Source organism: Etheostoma cragini, chromosome 3 (assembly GCF_013103735.1).
Source record: "Etheostoma cragini isolate CJK2018 chromosome 3, CSU_Ecrag_1.0, whole genome shotgun sequence".
Lineage (NCBI taxonomy): Eukaryota > Metazoa > Chordata > Actinopteri > Perciformes > Percidae > Etheostoma > Etheostoma cragini.
The window spans coordinates 2,886,379-2,913,153 of record NC_048409.1 but is presented as its reverse complement, the minus strand read 5'-3'; the positions used below and the strand labels follow the sequence as shown (position 1 = coordinate 2,913,153).

Genomic DNA, 26,775 nt, shown 5'->3' with positions numbered 1-26,775 from the left:
AAAAAGAGGAATAAAAAAACATCTTTTGGAAATTGATCTTAATGCCTTAATTCAAAAAAATTAGGAAAATCCAACCTTGTAAGGAGACGAATTTTCTTTGTGAATGAATAATGTATTGTAAATAAATAAATGTTCTTCCTTAAAATACAGAGGGCATAAGTATACACACCCCTATGTTAAATTCCCATAGAGGCAGGCAGAGTTTTCTTTTTAAAGGCCAGTTATGTCATGGATCAGGATACTATGCATCCTGATAATGTATCAATTCAATGGAATTAAAATACCCCCCCCCCCCCCTCCCCACATTATCACATACTCTTCAACATACCCAGAGATTAGCATTGTTTTATTTCAGTTAGCCTAATAGCTGGTTTGATTTGCATTGAGATAATCTCATGGAAAGTCCCCCATGCCTACCTTTAAATAATTTATTGTGTATCAATTTTCAAAATACAAAGTGAGAAAACATAAGAAAAATCTAAATCAGTATTTGGTGTTACCAGGGGGGCCTCTGGCTCACCCATTTGGAGCGTTTGCCCCGCGTTTCGCTGAGTCCTGCAATGGCGCAGGGTTCGGGTCCGACCTGCAGCCCTTTGCTGTGTCATCCCCCATCTCTCTCTCTCTCCCTTTCCAGTCTATGCACTGTAACAACGAGATAAAGAGCCCCAAAAAATAATCTTTAAAGAAAATAAATATTTGGTGTTACTACCCTTTACAAGGAAACCTAGTGCAGCAGATGAAAAACACATCAAGCTTATTTCCCTTAGAAATGGGAAGATGTCCATCAGGGACATCCGCTCAGAACTGACAGAGACCTGTGGGACCCGGGCACACCATCTACTGTCTGGAGAAGAAGTCTGGCCAGAAGTGGTCTTCATGGAAGAGCTGCAGCCAAAAAGCCATACAACCGACTACGGTTTCATGCATAGTTGGATCGATTGGCCTTTTTTCTATGTCGGAGGTATGGCTTTTTAGGCCGTATATATAGAAAGTGTAATGGAACTATGACTAGAGATAGTAATTGTAGTAGTTCATGGCGTAGCAGGGATCGCAGGGTGTAGCGGGGCGTAGCAGGTCACTGCACCACTTATTTTAAAGACTTGGTCCAGGTTATGAAATACTGACTGACTGAAGCACACTATAAAAGAGAAGAGCTCCACAGTGACATATACATTTAAGAAAGACATTCTCATTGCACTTTAAAATCGGTAAAGGCAGAAAGAGAGCGATTAACATTTTTAGATTCAAAGCTCTGGATATTATTCATGGGGAATGATGAGCGTATTTGAAGAGGCCAATTTTAACATTTTATAGAGTCCCAGTATCTCACCAGTGGTGACTTTTTTCCACCCTACACAACTCCATATCTATTATAGATGGCTGGCTCAGGCAAGCAAACAGTGTACATATGTTTACTGTCAAATGCACCAAGAGGAGTCCTGAAAAAACAGCTATCCGTCTGAGCTGGATGGATCCCAAAGACCTTGTTGTAACATTATCTCCCAGGTATATCAATAATACATACAGAGATAAATGGGCCCAAGTGCATGGAGTAGACAACATGGAAGCCAATTCAGCTCCAGGAATATGTAATATGCTTAAGAGACCAGCGAAAATTCACTTTGTATTTCAGTCATTTCCAATTCCAAATATTCACACTTCCTGTAAATTAACATATTTTAAAGTTTAAGCAGATCAAGATTTATTCATCCCTTGGCAGCTTATTTACAGTTTGAATATAAAAAAACCTTGAATTTGCAAAAGATGAAAATCCCCATCACAAATTCAACGGGGAGTCAGACGTCAGGCTGCATGCTAGCAGCAAACTACACATACAGTGAGGAAAATAAGTATTTGAACACCTTGCTATTTTGCAAGTTCTCCCACTTAGAAATCATGGAGGGTTGGAAATTTGTGTCCACTGTGGGAGACATAATCTAAAAAAAAAAAATCCAGAAATCGCAATGTATGATTTTGTAACTATTTATTTGTATGAAACAGCTGCAAATAGCAGGGTGTTCAAATGCTTATTTTCCTCACGGTAACTAACCGCACAACTGTACAGTATTTGTTTCGCAATGACACTTGTGTTCATGATTTTAATGATTTTTGTATTTGTACTTTCGGGTTTACATAACAGAGTGATAAAAATGATACATCCGTTTTAATATTCAGTGTCTCCACCCCCGTCCTCTCGTCTCATCCCGATTCTGATCTGGTTACCCTAGTTTAGTGAGACTTTGAAGAAACCTCCAAGAAGTTTTCCCTCCTAAGTTCCATGTCATTAGTTGAACTAAAACTGTGTTTGTGAGGGTCCCAGCAGGCAGAAGAGTCACAGTGCAACTAAGGGTTTATTTATCCAAATATCCATTTCCCTGAAAAATGACCCAATTAGTGTTATATAATCATAATTTCGAGGAGACAAGGTTGGAGGAGAAAAAAGAATGTACATTTATATCTGTACGGCACAAAAAGGGACACAGGGAAACATTAACATTATCTCTGTATCATTTAACAAGACTAATTGTCTGCTAGCCTGCGAACCAGACATAACTCCGAGCTCGTGTTTTATTTGCTCTGGAAGATACGTCTAGTCCCCCTTCCGTTCAGACAGATACTGGCCGGGCCAATCACAATCTGACACCTCAGATGGGACAGGTTTGTTACTATGGCGGAAAAAAAACACTTGTTCACAGCCATATTGATGAAACCCCATCACGGCTCATCACTGCACACTGTAGTGTATTTACATGTATCCGTCAATCAGCGCCACGTGTTTTGTCGCTCTGATTGGTCGTAGGTCTATCCAATTGCTTCCGAAGGCATTTCGGGCTACAGCTGCTGATTGCTATTAGCTTTAAACTCAAAGTACAGCTCGGATCCAGACATAAACCTGATGTTACTAGAGGAAAAGTCATAAAACTAATAACGGCATCACAATTCAACTGGAAAGAAACAGAATTTTATTACAACCAAAGTGGTGGACACTCAAAAAAGCCATAGCTCAATATATGAGCTCGCTTTTTAATCCATATGAGTTCTGAGCAAATGCTCGGCCTTTAGTACAATGCCAAGTCTGGACACAGGTAACGATCAAGACAGAAATGCTAAATGTCAATATGAAATATATGAAACAACCCGTCACTGTTAAACCTAGACTTCTGCGACCAAAAAGATATTTTTATATGAAATTAAATACTTTTGGGAAGCACAACTCAACCGCTGCTGAATGTGACTGAGCCTTCACAGTGTTCTTCTAGATTTAATTTGTGTTAAAGGAAATCCAATAAGACAAATGAAAGAAATTACTTTTTGGGATCAGCACCAGTGAAATGAGAGCCAGCTGAGGAAATCAGATGAGCTCCCTGTCTTCCTCCTTTGACATATTGGAAACAATTGTATCAAACCTCTTCTCTCCTGTTTGGGCTCTTCATCCTGAATCTTGTCTTGACAGACAAATCCGGTTACAGTTTTCAATAAATTCCAGAATGAAACACAAATTACAGAAGCCTGAGTATTTACCAGCCTGGAGAGAATTTGCATGTTTTCATGGAAGGAAAATGAAGAGCACTTGTTTTTTTAACCTGTTTTGTTGGTGACTGCTGCACCACCACCTCCACAACCTATCAAAGTGACAGCTCTGGCAGCGCATGGGAACAACTCTGACATTATTTGCAGATGGTAAATAAGGAAAAATATCTGGCTAGCCAGCGTGATTCATAGTTAGTCCCAGCTCATGTTTACAGACAAGTTGTCACATTCATTTAGCAAATTAGGCTCGTGCTTGGGGCTCGGTGAAATGGTTTTGGGGGGTTTATTGGGGGAGAGGGGATTGTAAAAATAATAAAAGCTGTTTATTTTTCTTCAGCCTTTAAATCTCTTGCCTCTAAATCATTGATCTTAACAATGAAATTTACAGCCAAGGTGCCAATATTTTTTATATATAAATATTACATATATATGTAGTATATACAATATGTATATCTAAATGTTTATATACTGTATATGTATATATGCAAATGTACTATATATGTGTACTGTATGCACATATATATGTATGTGTGTATACATGTACATATGTGTGTATATATGTGTGTGTATATATATATATACACAGTATTATATATACTGTATATATACACAGTATATGTATTTATTTATATAGTATATATCTATATCTATATATAGATATATAAACACTGTATATATCTATTTATATAAATACATCTATGCATATATATATCTATATATATCTATATAGATATATATATCTATATAGATATATATGTCTAGATAGATAGATAGATAGATTCAATTAATTTAAAAAAAAATAAAAAAGCATTCAACCAGCTAAAGGCAGCTTTATTACTCGCTCATAACCCTGCTTAGAAGCCTCTATGTAACAGGATATGCTAATACTTGTCGTACTAAGCCCTTGTAATCTTCATGCTTAAATTTCCAACAAGAGCACCATGTCTTTTCCACATAGTGTAAATACTGATGGCATAATATCACATGATATATGGCTGTGTGCAAAAAGTTACTTGAGTTCCTCTGAGTTTTTAAATGAACCCTAAAGAGTATAATGCAGCAAACTCTGGTGCTGCAGATAGATAGGTGCTATAGATGTAAAAGATGTAAAACCGTTACGGATTTAGATAAAATGCCTATGTATACCCCGCTCCCCCTCTGTAATACATTTTCATGGAAACTGCAGAGTGTATGCTTATGTAGCAGACAGTGAACCATGAAATCACTTGGTTTTCATGAAGCTGATTTACATTCTCAGGTTGAAGCTCAATGGGGCAGGAGAGGTAGTTGTAAAGCCTTCATTTAGTGCATTAGATCTGTCTTTTCTGATTATGGCTGCACAAAATCATCAAAGTGTCAAAATTACTAGAATGACGCAGCATGCTAACGGTATAATACTTGGCAATACTATGCCGTTTGTATTAATCTCATGTCCATATGTTTGCTCACATGTGTAGACTCTGCTTCTTATCAGCTACCTGGGCCCTCATAATAGGTTTACCTTTTGAAGTGTCAACTGAAACCACTGAACATTTCTATAAACTACGCCATGCAGTCTGATAATGGCGCCAAAACCTGTACACATAGGGTTAAGATTCCGACTGGTCTCACAACAAAACATACTGTATGTATGACACGCCAATAAGTTTGCCATGTGTTATCAAGGTGAATACTCTCTTTTTAGCATGTATATCAATGCTGTTTGGCCTCCATTGACTCATATTACCTTGTGATTGTGTGTGAAACCACGGCGTAGCATGAAAGCACGAAAATCCACGTAGGGATGTTGGCCAAGATGGTGGGTACACAGGGTTTTCACCCAGGAGACCGGGGATCTTGTCCCGCGTGTCATGTTTCTTTTGTGTCCTGAGTGTCACTTTTCCTAAACTCAACTGTCAGTTATTTATTTCTTTGTTTCCTAAAACAACATGCGTGTCACGTTTCCTAAACTCAACAGACCCCGTTCTTCTTTTCTTGAACTCAACCGTTCTCTTCTTTTACTAAAGCCTATCCGGTTCTTGGACTAAAATCAACTGTATCTTTCTTCTAGCGATAACAGGTTCTTCTTGCGATAACACGGCGAGTAAAGTGGCGTGTATGTGTACGCCTGCTGTATACAGTAGACATACACGTGGATAGCTAAAAATGTGTACAGATAACACACCACTTGGCTTAACCTTCATGTTGTCCTTGGGTCAAATTGACCCGTTTTCCTATTTCAATTTTCCAAAAGTAATTGAACTACCCAAAATAACATGATTGATTCCACACAACGCTCTTTGGCAAGCACAAATCTGACAAGTCTTATTCAATTTTATAGCATTTGGAGAAAAATTGAAGTGATTTTGAATAGTATGGAGTAAAGTTGACATATTCCAGTATGTGATTATCCATCAACATACATTTCTTTAATTTAGTCGCAACCATTCCTAATTTCTGCTTTTATAACTCAAACAGTAGGTGTAATTTCCTATAAAGGAGGTTTGTTGACCATAAATTACCAAAACAACTGTGAAGGTAATAAATTAGTGTTACGTAGTGTTAAAGGTAAAAAAAAAAAAAAAGTGACAAACATTTAAAAAATTGGTTGAAGAAAAGGGACATAAACGCAAGAAAGTTAAAAACACTGATTACATAATTGGTGGAAACACATTGTGAAACAGTTCTTTGGGAACTAGAGAAGTGTGAAATCTTATCCTAGTGAGCAATTTGTTCTTAAGCAAAAATATAGCTTGATTATTTATTTATTTTCATATAAGACAAAGAATTGTTTTGTCATGGAGAATGGTTATGCTTACATGCAAGACCATAATTAAAAGAGTACTCTACCTTTCTGCCTAAACATTGTAAAGTATCAAAATTGATGCAGCAGAACAGAAGATATTGTCATTTTCATTCCACACATTCGTCTTCCTTGTCAAAACCTGGCACCTACATTACCCACGATGCAACTTGACCACCAGCAGTTGGGTCAGTGATTGTCATTTTGTCCAAATAATATTTACAAAAATTAACTTCTCTCCTAAGGGGACAAAAACGAGACTAACCAGTGTACTTTGTACTCTTGATGATGCTTTTTGTATTTTGTAGTATGAAAATGTCAACACTCTTAAAAGCAAAATTTACTTTTATTATTTATGTTAGCTGCAATCTTGGATTAAATGATTCATCAATTGCCAGCTGCTTTGGATTAATACCATACTAGGATGTTTGATGTTCAGTAAGCTATGACCTACTCCGTTGTTTTACAAGATTTTGGCTGATTATGTTCCTCAAACCATGTCCGTGTCCAGAAGGGTTCAAACTGGAGCCAGAATTATCTCAAAGACATTTCACAATGCAGAGAGTGTGCAAAACAACATCTCAGTTTCACTTTAAGTGACCTAAATATCACTCTTTCATATTTCATGTTGCTGTAGCTTTCATCTTGGATGGTGATACTCTTTCATTATTTCCCTGAAAAATAACATTAAGTTGGTCCAGACTGAAATATATCAGAAATATCTTGACTATTTATAACTACTGGAATGGATTCACATGACATTTGGTACACATATTCATGGTCCCCAGTGAATGAAATGTAATAACTTTGGTGAACCATCTTCTTCATTTTGGAGAAAATGAAGCCAACGTTGCCCTGTGGCGGACAACTACGTTACCCTCTATCAGACTCGTCCTGTATGGCTACGTCTACGATCGGCATTTTTTTTTTTATAAGAAAAAATTGTCTAAGGTGCTTTTGTAGTGAAAAAAAGAAGCTGGGCAGCTTCATATAACAACAGCTACTGCTACAATATCCTTGGTAGAGCAATGTGGCGCGGTGCTAACGTTAGATAAAACAAAGCGGTGGAGCGAGAGAGAGAAAGAATAGAGAGAGAGTGGTGCTGCTAATGTTACATAAAGCAAAGCAAGTCCCCTGTACAGGGAGACCCCGGTCATACCATATACAGTCCCTCGCTGTGCTCTGACTCCATTTTATTCTTGTTGTTATGAAAACGACAAGTCTGGCTACTCCGCTTGACATTGGTCGGCTGCCAAAATAGCGCTTGACTTTTTTTTTTTATCTACAAAAGTTAAACTTTGAACTTGAACTTCAAAAAGATGCTTCAGTGGGCTTTAATCTGGGTTTACCACATTGGATTATGATTTAAAACAGACGCTGGCAGCTTAAAAGAGGACACCTACCAAAGTTACTGTCAACACCAAACATCGCTGCCTCTATCGCTGCGACAGGAAAGTGTTAAACACTATGGAGGTTAATAAGCACAGAGCCGCCGAGGAGTTTGTTTCCTGCAACAACAAAGCAAAGTTGATTCCTCTCTTTTTCCAAGCTCCAAACTAAGTCTTTAATTATCTATACTTCTTCACTTTCCCTGACAATTGAGAAAACTCCCTTCGCTGGTGAAGGCCACAAGATGTGACTGGAAGCTTAACAATTTTGTCAAATTACTATTTCCAAGGACAAGACTAAACCTTGAAGCTCAACATTAAAAGCCTCTTTGTGAGTTTAACACACATTCATCACAGTTTGAAAGCTGCCTGTGAAGGATTTGGACCGTTAATACATGCTTTATAACATACTGTTGGGATTTGTTCATGTGTTTCATATATTGTGAAATATGATTACAACTGTGTTGTTTGGGGGTGGTTGGGAACCGGAGGGTCGCTGGTTCAATCCCCACACGGACCCGAGCATGGTGGTGGACTGGTAGCTGGAGAGGTGCCAGTTCACCTCCTGGGCACTGCTGAGGTGCTCTTGAGCAAGGCACCAAACACCCAACTGCTCAGGGCGCCTTTCCATGGGCACTCTGACATCGCTCCATTTAGTGCATGTATGGGTACTGAGCATGTGTGTGTAATTCAGGCCTGTGTGTAATGTGTGTAATAACAGAGTGATAACATTGTAATTTACCCTTGTGGGATTGATAAAGTGTACATTATTGTCAATCACTTATTAATTGTTGATACTAAAGAAGATCCTTATATCTGCTTACAACTACATTATAGCATATTACAGTCTTTGTGATTAACAATTATATTAATTATTTACATAATTATACTTCTGTACAGTTCCCCATGAATATATTTTGGTTTTGGACTGGTCGCTTTGAGAAACTGTGTCATGCTTTTTTCCGTATTTTCTGACCATTTACTGTATAGGCTAGAAAATGTATTAAATAATTGAAAATAAACACTTGACAGATTAATGGATAATGAGACTGATCATTAGCCGGAGCCCTAGTTGCACTGGGGTTGAAGTGCATTGCAGAGTTCCAAGCGTAGTGCAAAGAGGCAACTTGTCGGCTAAATCCGATTGCTGGTTTAGACCTGTAAATTAACCCGTGTTGAAGTGATAGGATGAAGTCTCATTGAAAAGCTTGTGCACCTTCAGCTAATACATTACAGAGGACTTCAACATGTGATCCACCGGCCTCATCTGATGGAGTCTAACCATACTACAGCCAGCCTTAATTATTCCTGAGAATGCGTTTTTGTGAACCCAACCCTTTTAGTTTCAGTGCTCTCTTGGTAACCTTGCCCTCGAGCATCGCCGCATTCATGAGTATTGATTGGCTGAGGAACACACATACATACACACACCATTCATCTTTTCTTGACCTCTAATGCCAAAGGTTTGTAAAAGCTAACACAAAGCTAATTATTCAATCAAACTGCTCCTAGAAGCAATTTTCCTGGAAACAGTATTTTGTCTCATTTCTGCTCGGTTCGAGTCACGCCGGTGCGATGGGAGCGTTCATTAGAGTCTGAAGAAGTTTTAGATTAGCGGAAGCAGCTCAGACAAAAAAACAGCTGCTCGTCCTCAATAATCACCTCACTTTTGTGGATTTTGTCCCCAGTTGACTGATAATGTTGCAATCAAAAATCCAACTGGATATATTCAGTGCATTTGAACATATTAGCCCTACACTTAGTGACATATTTTCAATATGTTTTGGTTTGCTGTTCATGCACCTCTATTAGGTAGATGTAATTAGGCGTTGACTGTAGCAACACAGCTGGTGAAAACCCATGAATACATGCACCATGATTGATACCTTGCCATGTAGCGTATATGATCCAGTGTGTGAAGCATGTCGTTAATCAAAGTCCCGACATGAGGAATATATGACTGTAAAGCCAGGGGAAAAGAGGAATGATCTTATGGTGTTCCGTTTTGTGGATCTGCTGAGGATGAATTTGAGCTCACAGTTATGACTGCTATCAGGCTACTCTACACCTCTGAACGGCATCGTTCCTGTTTCCTACACGAGTGGCTCCGACAGTCCACTGCTGAGTCATGATGGTGTCGAGAACGTCCTTTAATAAGCATGTTGCGGCTACTTTACTGCTTGTCTTCTTTGGCACTGGGATCGCTGTGGTTAGGGAAAGTACTGTACAGTAGGTACATGCTGAAAAAATTAATTCTCACCCATACCTTTACTCCATTCAGGCAATAGTTAAGTGTGTAATGAATACAAAAAAACCTCCTCACATTGTGGCTATGGTGGAATTAATTTGCCATACTGCTGTGGTCTACTAATGATGCGGGTCCTTGCTTTCCCCGACAATAAGCTCAGAACTGCCACCACTTCTGTCGATATCCGGAGAATGGAGCCCAAAGAAAGCCTGCTGTCTCCAATATCAGTGCATTTACTCAAATCTATAATTGATTGCAGCTCCAAGGCTTGTTTTGTCTCCCTTGATGGTCAGCAGGATGTGATGTAATGAGATGCCTAAAGGTTTTTTGCCGATGTTTCTTTTGCTGCTTTCCCTGAGCTGATATCTAAGAAGGAAAGAAATACCCCCCCCCCACACACACACACACACACACACACACACACTTTAAGCCAGTAGAAAGATAAGTCACACATTGTCTTTTTTAATGTATCTTGTGCGCTTCAAACAAAAAGTATGAAATAGCAATTCTGTTTTATTCCAATCTTTAAATAAATCAATGTTGCTCTGATCCGCTTTTGCTGATACTCGCTGTAGGCAGAGTTTACAAGAAAATCTCCGAGCACATCATGAGATGGAAGAAAGCTTGCTTCAGATATCTCACTTTCACATTCTAATAAAAAAATATCCCCTCACCTCTGCTATTCTCTCAGCAAGCTAATTGTTATATATGGACAAATAAAGCTTTCACTGCAGGTACATGTATAACTTTTTAATTAAAGTCTGTTTTTAAGCCCGTAAAATACATATTGATACTGCTTATCTTTCAAGACAATACAGTATGTTGATTACAAATGGTAATTTCAAGGACAAGGCTGTTTTCTTATGAAAGCAATTGAAACAAATGTGTTTAATCATTCAGTAACCTGACTGGCATCATGTGTGTTTTTTTGACGCCACACACATCAAGCAGACTCTGTGTGGATCGACAGACAGAATAAAACCTCATCGAGGTAAAAAGAAAAGTCTCAGCCACCCCTGTTGCCATACCAGATTATTTTAAGTAACAAAGCTGGCAGCGCAGGAGGATGACGACTGTCTCCCTAACAACTGTCTCTGTAGCCCAGATAGGAAGGAATCACCCTGATGGATAATGACTTGACGCAGTCTGTCCTTTGGCCAAAGTTGCCTGGCACTGTCTTTTAACTCCAAATAAGGACCTGGATAGAAATAGAATGAGAAATAGAGAGGTAAAAGCACGAGCCGCCATAACATGAAACAATAAGAGATAGCTGACCCTTCTGTTTGTGTTCACTTCCGCTCAAAGCAGCCATGGCTGACCACTCTGATGAAGCTGAAACATGTCAGCACTGTCTGCATGTTTATGACACTTTGTTGTAACATTATCATGGAACATCCCATCATCTATGTTTTATTTCTTTCTTCCTTCTATGCTGTAAGTAGAGCAGTACACATTCCCACACGGACATCACTATTGTTTACCGCTGTGATCATAGCAACGCTCTGATTATCTCTGATTATAGGCATGGGGAACTTTTCATAAGTTCATCTCTCAATGCGAATCAAACCAGCTGTTAAGCTAACTGAAATAAAACCATGCCAATCTCTAGGTATGGGGAAGGGTATGTGATGATGTGGGGGGGCCATTTTAATTCCAAAGGCCAATGGAACTTTATCAGGATGCATAGTATCCTGATCCATGAAATAACCGGCCCTTAATAAAAAAAATGTGCCTGCCTCTATGGGAATTTAACATAGGGGGGTGTATACTTATGCCCTCTGTATTTTAAGGAAGAACATTTATTTATTCATTTATTAACAATACATTAATCATTCACAAAGAAAATTGGTGTCCTTAAAAGGTTGGATTTTCCAGAATCTTTTGAATTAAGGCATTAACATCAATATCCAAAAGATGTTTTTTTATTCCTCTTTTTAATCATCTTTAGCCTGGGTGTGTTCACTTTCTCAAGACACTGTATGTGTTTTTTTTAAACTTTTTTTACTTTTTCCACTGTTTTTTAAGTTCAATAATTACAACATCTTACCAGAAATCAACAAGTAATCGTGTTAAATTAACGTGATTTCAATATCGACCGAAAAAATTGTGATTATATTTTTTTCCATAATCAAGCAGTCCTTCCATATATAAACAAGTAGGAGCAGTTCGTATGCATGGCGTGATAGACTGTGAAATGATAGACTGTGAAAATGTCTGACACCTAGTAACCTTTTACTTTGTTTCCCATTTCTTAAACTCTGACATGACAGCACTGACTCCAGCTAGAGATGAACTGAACAGGATTGGAGTGACGTATCAAAAAGCAAAAGCTTGCGTCATAAATACTTTATTGGCTGGATGAATAGCTGAAGGTGACAAGTCTAAAGTCCCTCTCCGAATACAAATTGATGTTCAGTAGAGCTGGAAGACGGACCTGAGTGGAGAATTCTGTTTTTTTTTTAATACATGAAGGCTCTCTGCAGACAAATTTGAGTGATATGGTTATCTCTCTTGGGTTGCGTGCCGCTGTACTGCAGGCAAAGCTGTGACATGTCATGTAGCTTGTTTTGAATTTTAGGGACAAGTGAGAAACTGAAGGCCCATGACCTTGGCAGTCTCCTCCCAATCGCTTGAGAAAAACAGCAAAAATATGAAAGGAAAGTAAAAACAGCCTCTTAGGTGCGTTACAAAACCTAATCCATCTTCATCAGATATGTGCATGGCGACTACCTTATGTTAAAGCGTGCAGTAATTTGTATTTGCACCCATTAATCACTTTATTTTCCCAGTCACAAAATCTCATCACGAGCGAAAGAGTCTCCCGTTCTTTGTTTTGCACAGATACATTCCAAAGCTGTGTCAAAATATGATATTTTATTCATTATGCTTCCCTTTACTCTTTGTTCTGCTTTAGCTACAATGATGCAGTGAAATATTAATGACAAGACACACATTCATAGTCCGGGTGTTTCTAACTGTGTTTTGCTGAAGCCTCTCCTGCTGCTTACCCTTTTTCCTGTTGTTTTATAATCAGATCAGCGTTCATATCGCAGCCAAGGCTGCCAAGTGGAAAAAGGAGCAAGCTTAGTCAATGAGATTATCAATGTATGACTGCTTCTCTTGTGTTTTAAGGAAGGTCGCCTCGTTTACTAGAATACTGTCTAGAAGTTGGTGATAAACATCCCAATATGTGTAAAAGCAATCACGCCTCCGGCAGGGTTTTGTAGTGCAGTTAGCTAACCCCTCTCGGACATCCTAATTATTTTTTGTGTCCGTTTTTAATGATCAAAATCATTTAAACCCAAAAAATCATAATAGAAATCAGATTTTAGATAACATAGAAATACATAAATAGAAATACACTAATGGAGCCAACTTACAGTCGTACAGTCAACAATCTGGATCTAGATCTGTCCACAGTAGTAATGTACTGCAAGTAATCCCCCCATTTCGCCACATATTTCTCAGTCCTGTCCTTAGAGTTGAAGAACTGTGATAGAGTTGAAGAGATTTTTTTTGAATGAAGCTACTTCTGCCAGCTCTGTGGTCCATTCCTGGAAAGACTGTTCTCCTGACTTCCACCAGTTTCTCATCATAACTTGTTAGCGGTCCTAATTCTAACAAAAAGACCAAACATGTTTCTTGTCCTCTAGGTGGTGTTTTCCTGTGACGCCAGTGAGAGTCGCCTGCCACAGCTCTGACTCTGCCCGCCAGCTGATCGGGACGCTGATGTGAAAACTGGGATGGAGACCGGGGCTTGATATCTGGTGAGTTTGTCATATTTTCCAAGTCACTGCATTTTCAATGCGACCAATTGCAACTCTGCATTTACCTGGGGCATCTCTAAGTATACTGGAAATGATGTGTTGGTAGCGGTGCATCAGCAGATTGAAGATGCAGTACAATGTGGATCACTGGTGGGAATTTGTTACAGAAAAAACAGTGAAACTACAGGTGTGGAGCAGAACTGGGTCAAATCTGCACATGTTTTTACAGCCATAAGAGTTTGTCAAATCAAAATCACCTTTATTTGTTAGGTACATAGGTACATCTAAAAAAACTAAAGCATACTGTGTATCGACAACAACATTCAGTGTCTGCAGAGTCACAAACAGCAAAATATTGTATGTGTTGTAACTTTATATGCATACAGTAGGGGGTTTACGGACATTATATACAGCCTGCTCAGCTTTACATTTGACAATAATGGATAGTATATGTTAAGAGAGATTTTTCCCTAGAAAATGTAAGGAGGCTACAAAAATACACTTCTGTGAATAATTACTTCCCTACCTAAACATAGACTTTAAGGCAGACCCCACCCATCTAGCACCTCGTGTCTCGACGTACTTTCTTTGAAATGATTTGACCCATGTGTGGCTCCAAAAGGTTCTAACTGGAGTCGTTGTGTAATTGACTGCATCTCTAACTAACCGGAAATGGGCCATAAAAAACTCTTCAAAACACTTCGGCAGTACATAAACGCAGTTTCATGTTTCAATCGTTATATACAATATATAGCATGAAACTATTAATTAAAACACGGCACACGAGAGGATAGAGTTAATGATCTGTGCTGCGTCTTCAGGGTGCCGTCAGCCGAGAGTAATTGTGTGCATGAGAAGTCTAGTAGGTACCTGTATCCCCCTTAACATCTGTCTGGTGTTCTTGGAGTGAGTCTGCATCCTGAAAATGTCATTGCACCACATCCAGGCGCTGTGCCTGATGCAGCGTGCTGCTAGTAGCTGTATTTTGCTGAGGGTGAAGTTTGAAGAAAAGGTCTGGGTAATTCCCCTGGGGCGGTCTGGTACAGAGGGGGGTGGGAGGCGAGTTCATATTACCTACCTTTGACCCTGTGTGGTCAGAGCCCCTGTGGTTTTCTGCGCTCACAGGAGAATCACATGGTGCTGAGAGCAAAGAAATATGATGGCTCCCACTTGTCCTCCTCTGGTTCAAATGGAATGGCAGGGCAATGCTAATTAGCCAGCTTGTGTTACCAAATGAACGTAACTGCTGTTCCCTTCAGTGTTCCCCCTCCCCCTCGTCGTATGCCTAACAAGCTGCATCTACAAGAGTCATGCAGTCTGCATAACTGAATATTTTGTGCACCGCGAGGCATCTTGCACTGTTTTCGTCCTTCAAAAGAAAGTTAATTCCAATAGCTAATCATTTTAAGTGTTCAGTTATGAGAATTGAATTGACCCCTTCCTGTTAAATAATAGCAATTTGTTTTGGAAAAGAACACCAGTCCCGGCCTATATGTTTTCTTTGGACATCTGCGCCCAGCTGTTCTTTGGAGTGTAGTTTAATCCTGGCTGTCAAGTTTGAGGGCGATAAGAGGCGTAACAGCAGGATTTCCTACTAGTTCATCTCTGCTCGTTTCAAATGATGGTACTACAATGACGCTTTGTAAGTAGGTAGTTAATTCATGTTTTTAATCTGGGATTGAGGGGAGAGTGAGGAGGAGGTCACATTATTATCCTCACATATTCAAAATTCCAGTGGCGACACTGTGCATATACAGCCTCCTCTCCCCTGTCTTGTGTTCCAGCTTCTCCTGTCAGAGCAATCTGAGTCTGGTTGTCAGTGTTTCCTGGAATACCAAGTATTGTAGGCAGTGACAGGTGGTGTCGAGTAGCAGCTCAGAGTATCCTTTAGGTTTACGGCACATGTTGCCATGTTAGGATATCATATCATATCATATTCTCAATCTGCAGCTCTAATCATCCACAGAAATTACTGTAAACAACACGTTCCTTATCATCCACGGCTTTGTGAATTTGACATGGTGTCGCTGGAGCTATTTCAAGTGATAGTGGAGAGAGTTTGTGTTAAAATAAAACACACCTGCATGCGAGCACAACTCAGAGACAATAGATGCGTAGCTCCAGGGGAGTGCCTTTCTCCGTTTTCTCTCCCTCAGTTAAACATCTTTTTGTTAGTGCAGATGCACTCATGGTTGGCAAACACATTGCAGGCTGAGTCACTTAAACAGCCTCATCTTGACACACGGCTGACTCACAATCTATTGATTTCTTCATACATCATATTCCTTTGTACTATTTGTTGTTATGTAGCCTGAAGTATGTATACAGGGAGGTGAGGGCGCTGTTTGAACTCATCCAAGGCACATATGTTTGTCTCGGAGCTAAATCACAAGATTAATAATTCAGGGCCATGTTTAATGACACATTGACGTGCAGATTTATTGCATTATTCTCATTAGTTACTAGGAGCACCTCTGAGTTGAGGAAGCCATTTACATTAATAGCCAAGAGTAACACAACTTCTGTTTGTGAGCATAACAAAAAAGTCTCTCTCCCACAGCAAAACAGAGAATCTCACATGTGGGTTGTAAAAGCCTGGAGCTCATTCATTCAAAATAAAAAGGTGCATTTCATTTTCTATGCAACTTTAACTGCAGTAAAAGGTAAGCTCTTAACCTAAAAAAAGGGTATTAGCATCACTGGAAAAGTTCCTACTCACAGTTCTCCTCTCTACATCTATCATTCGATTCACTGCCGCAGAGATCAGCAGGGCATCACAAAGTGCAGAGCAGGACAAACTGTCGTATCTCGTTCCAGACAGAAGTTACTGCACTAAGAGATACAAGTTAATTAAAAACAGACAGAAGCAAAACCATTTGAATGATTAAAACAAATAACAACCCGGACCTACAGCATACTGTATCTCAACTAAGCTCAATCAACTGTGCTTTGTAGTGTATATTGCATGAATAATGTATGGCTGATGTATTTACAGTCTGGGAAGGAGAGGTGAACCCATTGGAATTGTGTTCTAAAACTTTTTAATGTTCACTGAATGCAGATATGATCTTTAATGCAAATAGAAAAGGATGTTTATATAAAGGGCTATCTTTAGATATCTACCATACCTCAAAGGAAAGCCTCTACCACCTGCTGTGCAAAGACACATACAGAAATGCACCCTTTGCACTCCCCTTTTATGCCTTCATCACACAATACATGTCCAAAAATCCTTCCTGAAGTCTCTACCCCCTGGCTCATGATTTAAAGTGGCCAGTGTTGGTGTCCATCTGTGCACTGGTCCAAACGAGGCCACGGCAGGAACTCGCTTCCCTTCATATCATTTACCAAATACATTGTTTGGGAGTCGGCCGTGTGATAGTGGCAGACGAGTAGCTGGTTATGAGCCACAGCTCCTTCATTGTCTAGCATGCTGGAGAAAGAGTGGGAGCCCCTAAAGAGGCCTGGCAGAGTCTCTGCTTCCATCTGCCTGCATGCCTCGCCACGGAGCCCAGCTCGCACCGCTTGAGATTATACTCACGTCCAAGCTGTTACTGTAATTTGCATTGGCTCATAGGCAGAGAAGAGTGAGGAGGAGGAGCTGCATATGAGGTAGGGATGGTATAAGTGGTCCTGGCAGCACAATGAGCTTGCCTGGGTGTAGTATTATGTACAAGTTGCCTGGGCAGAGCTATATTAAACTAAAATAATGGTATTGAGCAGGTTGCCCTGCTGTCTAAGATTATTGTCTGTGGTAATGCATGAAGTAAATTATAGAAATGTAGTGTTTAAAACTATCCCAGTCACATTCGGTATGGTGTTATGTGCTCTATGCTCAGCGCCCGTCTGGAGCAGCGTTTGAAAACAGACAGAATACATGAAACAAATACAACATCCGTCTTTCTAAAAGACCATACCCTCTGTTATGCATCCTGCTAATTAGCAAGTGATATGTTCATTTCCTTGTAATTAATTAGATGAAAGGTCATGCACCTGGAGAAAACCCACGCAAACACTGCAAAAATACACGAGAGAGGGCCATGGCAGAGGATTAAACCAAAAGACAAAAGCACACTAGGTACCGAGCTGCCCTCTCTGCTTTAGATCAGACATCAAACCTAGGGAACTGATCATAAAAAAGTTTTCCAAATCCAAAGCAGCGGTTTTGTTTACAAGCCATTTTCTGAACTGAATGCACCTGCATTGAATTTGGCAGCAGCATTCATTCGGGTGGCGTTGAATATGTAGACAATGCTTGGTGTAGGCTTTTTGAATTAAATTCACATTTTCTCTCGATTGACGGGAACCAAACCAAAAAAGCACTCTCGCGCTCAGTGTCACTGAATGTTCTCTGATGTCCTCATTTTTCAGGCTTAATTTGTTCCTAACTTGACAGTTTTTGGACTGCAATTTGGTTCAGCAGCTAATTTATCATATATACTAATTAACTAGAGACAGAAAATAATTCCTGATAATGCCTCCGTCAAATGGGTTGTGAACTAATTATTTATTGTACAGCCACAAGCACGATAAACCATAATAAACTTCCTGTAGCTGGTGGTAAAGTCACTACATGTGCAGTATTTAATGTTTCAATTAACACCGGCCAGTGCAATTATTTCAGTCAGTATACCTTAACCTTTTATTATATTGTAGTTACAGTATAATATTTCCAAGGTTAAACACTATATAAACAGTTCCCTAAATACAACTCAGGCAAAGGCTAAGTATCGTGAAGACCAGTTTTAATCAATTGTATTTCCTTTGGCAACTTTGTAAGACGTCAACAATTTTACACAGCAGTTAATCCCTTTTTTTGTAACACTGAATAACCATTTTAGAACAAGTGAAATGGACAGTTTCACAAGGATTGAACTATATTAACTTTGTGCACAGCTATGAAAAGATAAATAGATTAAAAAAATAATAATAATAATTACGTGACTGATAAGAGTGAGCTAAATATGCCTTTCAGTCTCAAATAACAAGCCTGACAGGTTTGTGACTAGGGACTTACAAAGTGCAGGATGAGCTTGTCTGCCGTCACAGTCACATAATTACTAATCATACTGATATGTCATGGATTTAATACATTGACCTGGTTTCCCTAAAACAAATGTATTTGGAGGCAGAAATAGCAAATATGGATCTAATTAAGTTAGAACATTATGCACATCAGACTCTTTATACATGACTTGTGGTTGTGTTAGCTCAGTTGGCAGAGCAGGCGCATATATATATATATATATATATATATATATATAAAGGTTTACTCCTAGACGCAGAATGTCATTCCCCCCTCTCTCCCCTTTCATGTCTACATCTGTTTTATGGAAATAACGGCCTAAAATACCCGAAAAAATAATCTGTGACTTGTGTTTGAACCTGGCAGACATGGCTTGTAGATAAAAGCACCATAATTGGATTTTTCCTGGATTTTTGCTTCTTTTTTTTTTACTCATTGTGAACTGTAAGTTGGTATCATGCATGTTATATGGAAACAGTTGTTTAGTAAGCTTGTTATTGTTATTTATGAGGAAACGTTACAGAACGGTCGGGTAAACTTACCCAACAGTAAGACACTAACACTACAGTGCAATTTCAAGAGGGTCAAGAGTGGGTCACCATGTTGTTAGTATCTTGTGTATGTGCTAAAGGCAACTCAAAAATTGGCTCTGCAAATGTTTTACTGGGGAGATAAATACATTTAACATGTTATTAGCATAGACCGTTAAAGACATGGACCTACAGATCCCGTTGTTCTGGATGGAGACCAGTGAAGTCTATTAGAAGCTCTTTTCCGGTGATGGCTGAGCGTTACTGCGCGGCCTCCAACTGAGCTTGAAGACGTAGATGTGACATGAGCAACGTGTCTGAAAGTCTTCTGGTAGCTGATCCAAGAGAAATCTCAATCATTCCCAATCAGCAGAGACGGAGAGGTAGGTATACTGTATGTTAGGGGATAACATAGGCACAGGCTAATTTCTGCTAACTAACATGCTAGTTAACATTAACATAGGTAGAGGCTAATTACTGCTAACTAACATGCTAGTTAACATGAACATAGGCACAGGCTAATTTTATTGCTAATTAACATGATAGTCAACATTAACATAGGCACAGGCTAATTACTGCTAACTAACATGCTATTTAACATTAACATAGGTAAGGCTAATTACTGCTTACTAACATGATAGTTAACATTAACATAGGTAAGGCTAATTACTGCTAACTAACATGATAGTTAACATTATCATAGACACAGGCTAATTACTGCTAACTAACATGATAGTTAACATTATCATAGACACAGGCTAATTACTGCTAACTAACATGATAGTTAACATTAACATAGAGACAGGCTAATTACTAAATAAACAACGGACAATTAGAGTCTTTAAACGGTTCAAATGTAAAGTTATTCACTGTCAAAGTGACATTAAAATTAATGGTGGTCAATGGAATGCTCACGGCGGGTGATGGCTTAAAATGGCGCCATAGGAGCTACACTTAGAGATAAGAAGCTTGGTTATTAGATCTCAAGGATATACACAATGGGTTTTGGTGAGAACCACTGAATGTGACCATAACTGTGTTTGACTTGAATGTGTTAGTAGCTAAAAAATAATTCCAGTTTATTTCAACTTGGCGTATTACTTGGCGTGGCTATTGTGGCTCCATGGGTTGTGATATCTTTGCACTTGCAATTTGCTTTATAAAGTTTCGGGGAAACGAGGACTCTCACAAACAACATATTTCTCCTGGCAAGCTTCTTAAATAAACATGGATTTTACATTAATCATTTCAAACATTTTTCTCTGAGACAGTCAACTGATAATAAAGTTAGCATCACACATATAAACAAACCAGCTAATTAATATACAGAGTTATTGGGCCAGCCAGCAAGTTGCCCCAGATGTAGCTCTAGGCATCCTTATTCTGTGTTTAATTTCAGTTGGACTCCGAGACAAGCGTTATTTTAGAATGTAAAAATGACATTATGAATTATATTATGAATGTACAAAACCATTTGGGAAGTTATAAGAGGCTTCTGCAGCTTGCTGTGATATACGAGCAAGCCCTTGTTTTTACAGATGTCTAGAAAGTAGGTGGCGAGTGCAGCAAGTTAGCACAACCCAGAGCCACAATAGCCACATTTATGGGAAATACCCATAGACTGTATGGAAATACCCCAGGTTGAAGTAAACCAAAAGTATTATGGTGTGAAAGCTTAAGGATCACACTCAAAGAACATGAGAAAAGACCATCATGAGTCCCCTTCTTCATGATATATCCGAACAAAAATAAAACAAGATCATGATGATTCAAAACGTGCAAATAGAAAAATGCAAATATGCGAATGCTTTTACAAAAGCAACAGTTTTGCAAAAGCAACTGGTGCACAGAATAGGAATGTTTTGTTTTTTTGTCACAGTAAACAAGTAAAGGGACTGGTACATAATGACAGGTTCTTGGAGATAGAATTATGTTATTGGACACAGGCATTGTTGACTTTAATTCACTTTATTCTCTTGGTACAAAGCCAACTGTAGATAAATCCACACCGTATGTGTGTTTACTGCCCCACTGCCACTGTCTACTGTATATATTGAAATTGCAAGGTGCTTTATTTGGCACAGAGATAGGATAATTGAAGCTCAGATGCCCTGTATTTTATATATGAATATAATACCCACAATAAATGTTTGACAAAAGTTCTGCCTAAACCTGCTTAGAACAAGCCTTCCTATGAAGTGTGTCCAATTGAAGCAGTTTCGTCCATTATTTGTATGCACTAAGTGAATCATGCAGTCATAGCTGCCTCGTTCTGAGGTTGTAACAAACAATCATAAGCATTACAGCCTTGAGTGAATTTCGGCCACTAGTCTTCTATATCAATTAGGGCCGTGTGAGTTTTTCATTATAGAGTCCAGTTCCTACTGTGGATTCATTCATGTGGATCCCATTGGTAATAAATCTCAATCTTTTTGTTAATTAGATGATATGTTAGTCATAAAGGAGAAGGTACATACTGGGTATTTACTTTGTATTTGACTTAAGAAACAAAATGATGAATGGGGTCATCTACGTTTAGTGGAGTCTGGTCGGAAAGCAACACAATGCACTAGCTTAACAAGATTAGGCCATGCTTGCAGCCATGCAAGCAGCTCTGAGAGGCTGCACTTAGGCCAAGTGGTGTTATGAGCTAAGTGCTAACATCAGCATGCTAATATGCTCATAATGGTAGTACAATTATCTGGTGTAATGTTTACCAGGTTAACCATCTTAGTTTAGTTTAGCAAGCAGTTGTGGTGCAAATGTCATTCGTTTTGCAGGTATCCCAAAAGTTATTAGAATTAATTTTGAGGGGGACATGAACCTCTGTTCTAAATTTCATGACCACAAATGTGAACCTCATGGTGGCACTAGAGGACAATGCCAAAGATCACTTAAGTTATGAGGATCGGTTGAATGGAAAACATGTGTACCATGTCCCAATCCATTGTGCATACGTTTTACTGGATAAGTAAAAACGTTCACGGCTGGTTGCCCCCCAAAAAAAGTTTGGGGATCACAAGAGTCACTTAGGATTCATCTTCTGGTGACCACGATAGATTGAACAAAATTGTATTGCAATCCATGCAATAATTCACCACAGTACAGAGGTAGCCATTCCTAGAGCTGTGTCATTACCGTGATTAAAAACCCAACATTGACGTACTGTAAATTTCAGTACCTTTATCCTAAAAGGTGCAGTCACCGTTATGTAGAACCCTTGTTGCCTTCTTGGGGGGGTTCTTGAACACTACAGTAGGCTGTATGCCAATGTTGTTTTCAATAAAAACAAAAAACATTTGCACAAAGCAAGCCAATCAACTTCTCTATGTTGATAAGAATATAAAATGAGAAAAAAAGTATTGGGACAGAAAGAAATCAAGGGGCATTTAGAATAGTGTAAAAATGTGATTATGAAATGAATGCGATTAATCGCGAATAAATATTTTAATCGTTTGACAGCACTAATGCTTAGCATAACTTGTTGTAAAATGAAAACGGTATTTTTAAACCAAGAAAAGGTTTAAAGTTCAGCCATCAGCTACATTTTCTCTCCTGTGTAAATCGGCTCTTAGCTCGAGTGTGCTGTGGCAGTGGAGCACACAATAGGCATGTATAATACCTTGCAAGAGCAGGATCAATGCAGTATAGGAGCCCTGGGAGGAGGATTTGAAACCAAGTCTGAATTCCTTAGCATCACTGTAGCACAAAGTTACACCACAAAGCATCAATTCAGAGGGTCTATTCAGCTCGTCAGCACAAAGCGAGGAGGGCATGGAGCCGCTGTGCCAAAATAACAAGTCTGAATCAAAAAAAGTCCATGGATAAAATGGTAAATGTAGAGGACAAACAATGAGTGAAAACCTTCAGCTCGTGGGACATGCAGAAGCTACATATAGAGACTATCATGCTCCTGCAATGTTTGTAAATCATCAATTCTTGTCACTGCATTTCTACATGAATCAGCCTAGAAATAGAAATCCCATAAGCTGGATGTCATTCACAATCACCGTCTGTCCTCGTATTGTATTGTTAGCAGCTTCTGCTTCTATCATGGCTGGTTTGTTTGTCTGTGCTTTTTGTTTCTTGTTTTTTTGACAAATATGTCAACTGTACTTCAGCAATCTCTTGGAATGTGTCAGTGAGACTGCGACAAAGCAATAACCACACTGTTTCTTGTTGAGAAACTTATTGATGTCAGGACATCGTTTGGTTGTTACGTTTTAAAGACACAGATTCAGTGTTTTGGAGTCAGTAAATAAATTGTGTATTTGGTTTGTCCCCTTCGTTAACAGGGTATTCACATCATTCAGTGGTGGAAAGTGTGTGTTAATGAAGTACTTTATTAAAGGTGCCTTACTAGACATATAGAACATTAAAATAGCAGCAAACACATATTGCTATGATAGGACATACATAGTAATGGCTGCGCACTCCCTCTCTGTGTTGAGATTCTCTGTTCTTTAATTTTAAATTTAATACGCGTAGATGTTATTGCATGTGCCCGTGACAAAACCTGTTATGAATTAGGGTAACGGTCTGTGAGAGCCGTGTGGAAGCAATCCGAGCCCACTTTATTCAGTATTTTGAATACAGCCCCTTTAACCCTTGTGCTGTCAAATTGACCCTTTTTCCTATATCAATATTCTTTTTAATACCGCTTAAAACGCTCTTTTGGCAAGTACAAAACTCTACTTTCATTAATTTTGGGGTGTCTTATTCAATTTTATAGAATTTGGGGAAAATAAATTGAAGTGGTTTTGAAATAGAATTGAGTAAAAGTTGGCATATTCCAGTCTGTGATTATCCATCAGTATACATTCCTTTAATTTTAGTCAAAATAATTCCTAAGTTGTGCTTTTCTAACTCAAACATTAGGAATAATTTCCTATAAATGAGGTTTATTGACCATAAATCCCAAAAATATTTGTAAAACTAAAGTTAATAAGTTAGTGATACGTAGTGTTGACAACGTCAAAAAAAGACAAACATTGAACATAATGTTGAAAAAAAGGGACAAAAAGGTAAGAAAAGGTAAAAAAATTGTTTAAAAAGCATCAACAAAAGTGTTGACTTTCAAATTTGACATAGGAAGACAACACAAGGCTTAATTTGCATCTTCACACTCTTAACATGTTATTTATTTGACTTTTTCTACTCCACTTCATTCCTGAGGGAAATATTGCATACTTTTTACTTCACCACATTTCTTTGGAAGCTGTCGTTAGTTTGCAGGTGATGATTTTAAGAACCTAGGATGAGCATATAAAGAGAACACCCACAGAGCTGCATAGTGAGTACTTTGACTTTTATACTTCTAAATCTTTATCATAATTGCCACAGTGTCCTCAAACCAAAGTGTGAACTTGAAAAAGGCCCGCCTCCTCACTGTGTAGGAAGCTCTGCAAAACCTCTCACAGCAGATCCAAACCAGGCAAACACCCATTGGAAACCACTCGGCAGTGCATTGACCTATGTATTCTATTAATTGGGACAGCTAACAGATGGACTGCAGCCAGAGGTTTAGTTTTTTTTTTTTGGGGGGGGGGGGGGGGGGGGGGGGGGGAATCAGTTGTGGAGGTAATTTGTGCATAAAGTGGATTGACTTGAACGGCACCATATCTAATATTTGTTTTATGCATCATATGGTGCTCATAATTAGTGAGACTATTTCAGTGAATAATTCATGGGATGTAGTTATCAGGATTCAGTGCAGAAATGTAGTGTGTGAGGCCAGGTTAGCTCAGTTGGTAGAGTAGGCGCCCATATATAGAGGTTTACACAGCGGCCATGGGTTTGACTCCGACCTGCGGCCCTTTACTGCATGTCATTCTCCCTCTATCTCCCCTTTCATGTCTTCATCTGTCCTGTAAAAATGAAAGACCTAAACATGCCCCAAAGCAAGCAACACAATCACTTGACATAGAAAAGCACTCAAATGGCATTCATGTAAATCAAGATAATTCCCCCTGTTGATTATTTAAGTGGTCTGTAAAAGTTAGGGAACATTGTATTATATTGGTTATTTTCGAAGATTGTCAGATGTAAAGACATCCTTAAATGATTGTCAATTGTTTGAATCCAACTAATTTCTGCTGGTTAAGGCTTCTCAAATGTGACTAGTTTCTGGTTTTCTTCGTCTTCTGTGATGGTTGATGGAGAAATTGATGGGAATTTTTCACAATTGTTTATTTTAAAGACAATTGATTGATTAATCAATTAAGAAATTGGCAGATTAATTGCAGTAAATTTGACCAGATGTCGAAGATTTCCTTCTCTAAGGCTAATCTGCGTAGATATTACAGTAGATATTACAGTAGATATTACAGTAGCTAAATCTAAAATTTATCACAGATATGTCCGCCAATACCTCCCATGATTTTTTCCTTTTTACTTGCAAGTACTTGTCACTTGTCAAACAGCAGGTCATATTCAAGGGGACATTTTTGAAAAGCACTTCTAAAAATGATTCAGACGTAGACAGACTTTATTGTCATTCAACTGCACATTCACATATACAGTTGAGCGAGATTTTGTCGCACCAAACCTGATAATCTGCATTTGTTGGGTTTTTTTTTATTTATTTGAAAAGCTTCATTAGAAAACAACAACATATTTAGTGTTGATTACGTCTGTGAGGGGTGGTTTTCAAATGAAAAAGAACAGGTAGGAGGCAAAGGGTAAAAATCAATCACCTCAAGTGTTCAATCAACAAGTGGCGTGCATGACTGTAGTTACGCAGCACCAATGTAATCCTAATGTTCTCAGTCTTGTTTAGGGAAGCTCTTATAATGAAAGTTTATGGAGCTGTGATAGTTTGTGCTTCTCAATTCTTCCTCACTGAAAGTTTTAAATGGAATGTAATTGAGAAGACTGTCTTTGCACGCAGACATAATTATAATATGCAAATGCTCCCCCTGTTTACGATGATACACCACATCCCCCTTGATGAGATGCGACCAGAAGTCCCCGGGGCTGCGGAGCCTCGGTTAAGACATCCACTGGTGGAGATGGAGCTGACTCTGATGAACTCAGGCTGTCAATAATTATGCCTGCATCCTGACAAGAGTCACACAAGGGCAGCTGCCAGTCCACTGCCTGCGCTGTCTAATTGGCGTTCACGGTTTTCCTGACAAAGTCATGTCCAGATAACATTCCCACAATGCACCGGCTCTGGCCAGATGTTGTTCTTTAGTAAGGACAGACTCTGTCATTGTTTGTGTTCGACCATTCTTTTAAATGTCACTCTAAAATTTAAAAGCTTACTTTTACTGTAACTTTAATCTGGGGCTGTCACCAACAATTATTTCCATCTTTAATTAAACTGCTGATTATTTTTCTGATTAATCTATAATTGTTTGTGTGTAAAATAGTAGGAATGCCCATCATAATGTTCCAGAAGCTTAGGATTAACCTTTTGTGTTGTCTTTCCTTCAAAATTGAAAATCTACACCTTTCTTGATGCTTTTTATCGATGTTTTAAACTTTTTCTTATGTTTTTGT

General features: G+C 38.8%; 1 protein-coding gene and 1 long non-coding RNA gene across 2 annotated transcripts in view; one reads left to right on the top strand and one right to left on the bottom strand.

Annotated features, from left to right (window-relative positions):
• lrfn1 (leucine rich repeat and fibronectin type III domain containing 1) overlaps positions 1–26,775 on the top strand; it is a 54,263-nt gene that overhangs the window by 13,845 nt on the left and 13,643 nt on the right. Inside the window, exon 2 of the mRNA XM_034867661.1 lies at positions 13,603–13,716. The gene's annotated coding sequence lies outside the window, so the exon portion shown is untranslated. The remainder of the gene's footprint in view (positions 1–13,602; positions 13,717–26,775) is intronic.
• On the bottom strand, positions 5,608–25,999 carry LOC117942267. The gene is made up of 3 exons (XR_004656104.1): positions 25,986–25,999; positions 11,021–11,022; positions 5,608–5,708 (listed from the first exon to the last, which is right to left on the bottom strand). It is a non-coding gene; the product is annotated as an uncharacterized LOC117942267 (long non-coding RNA).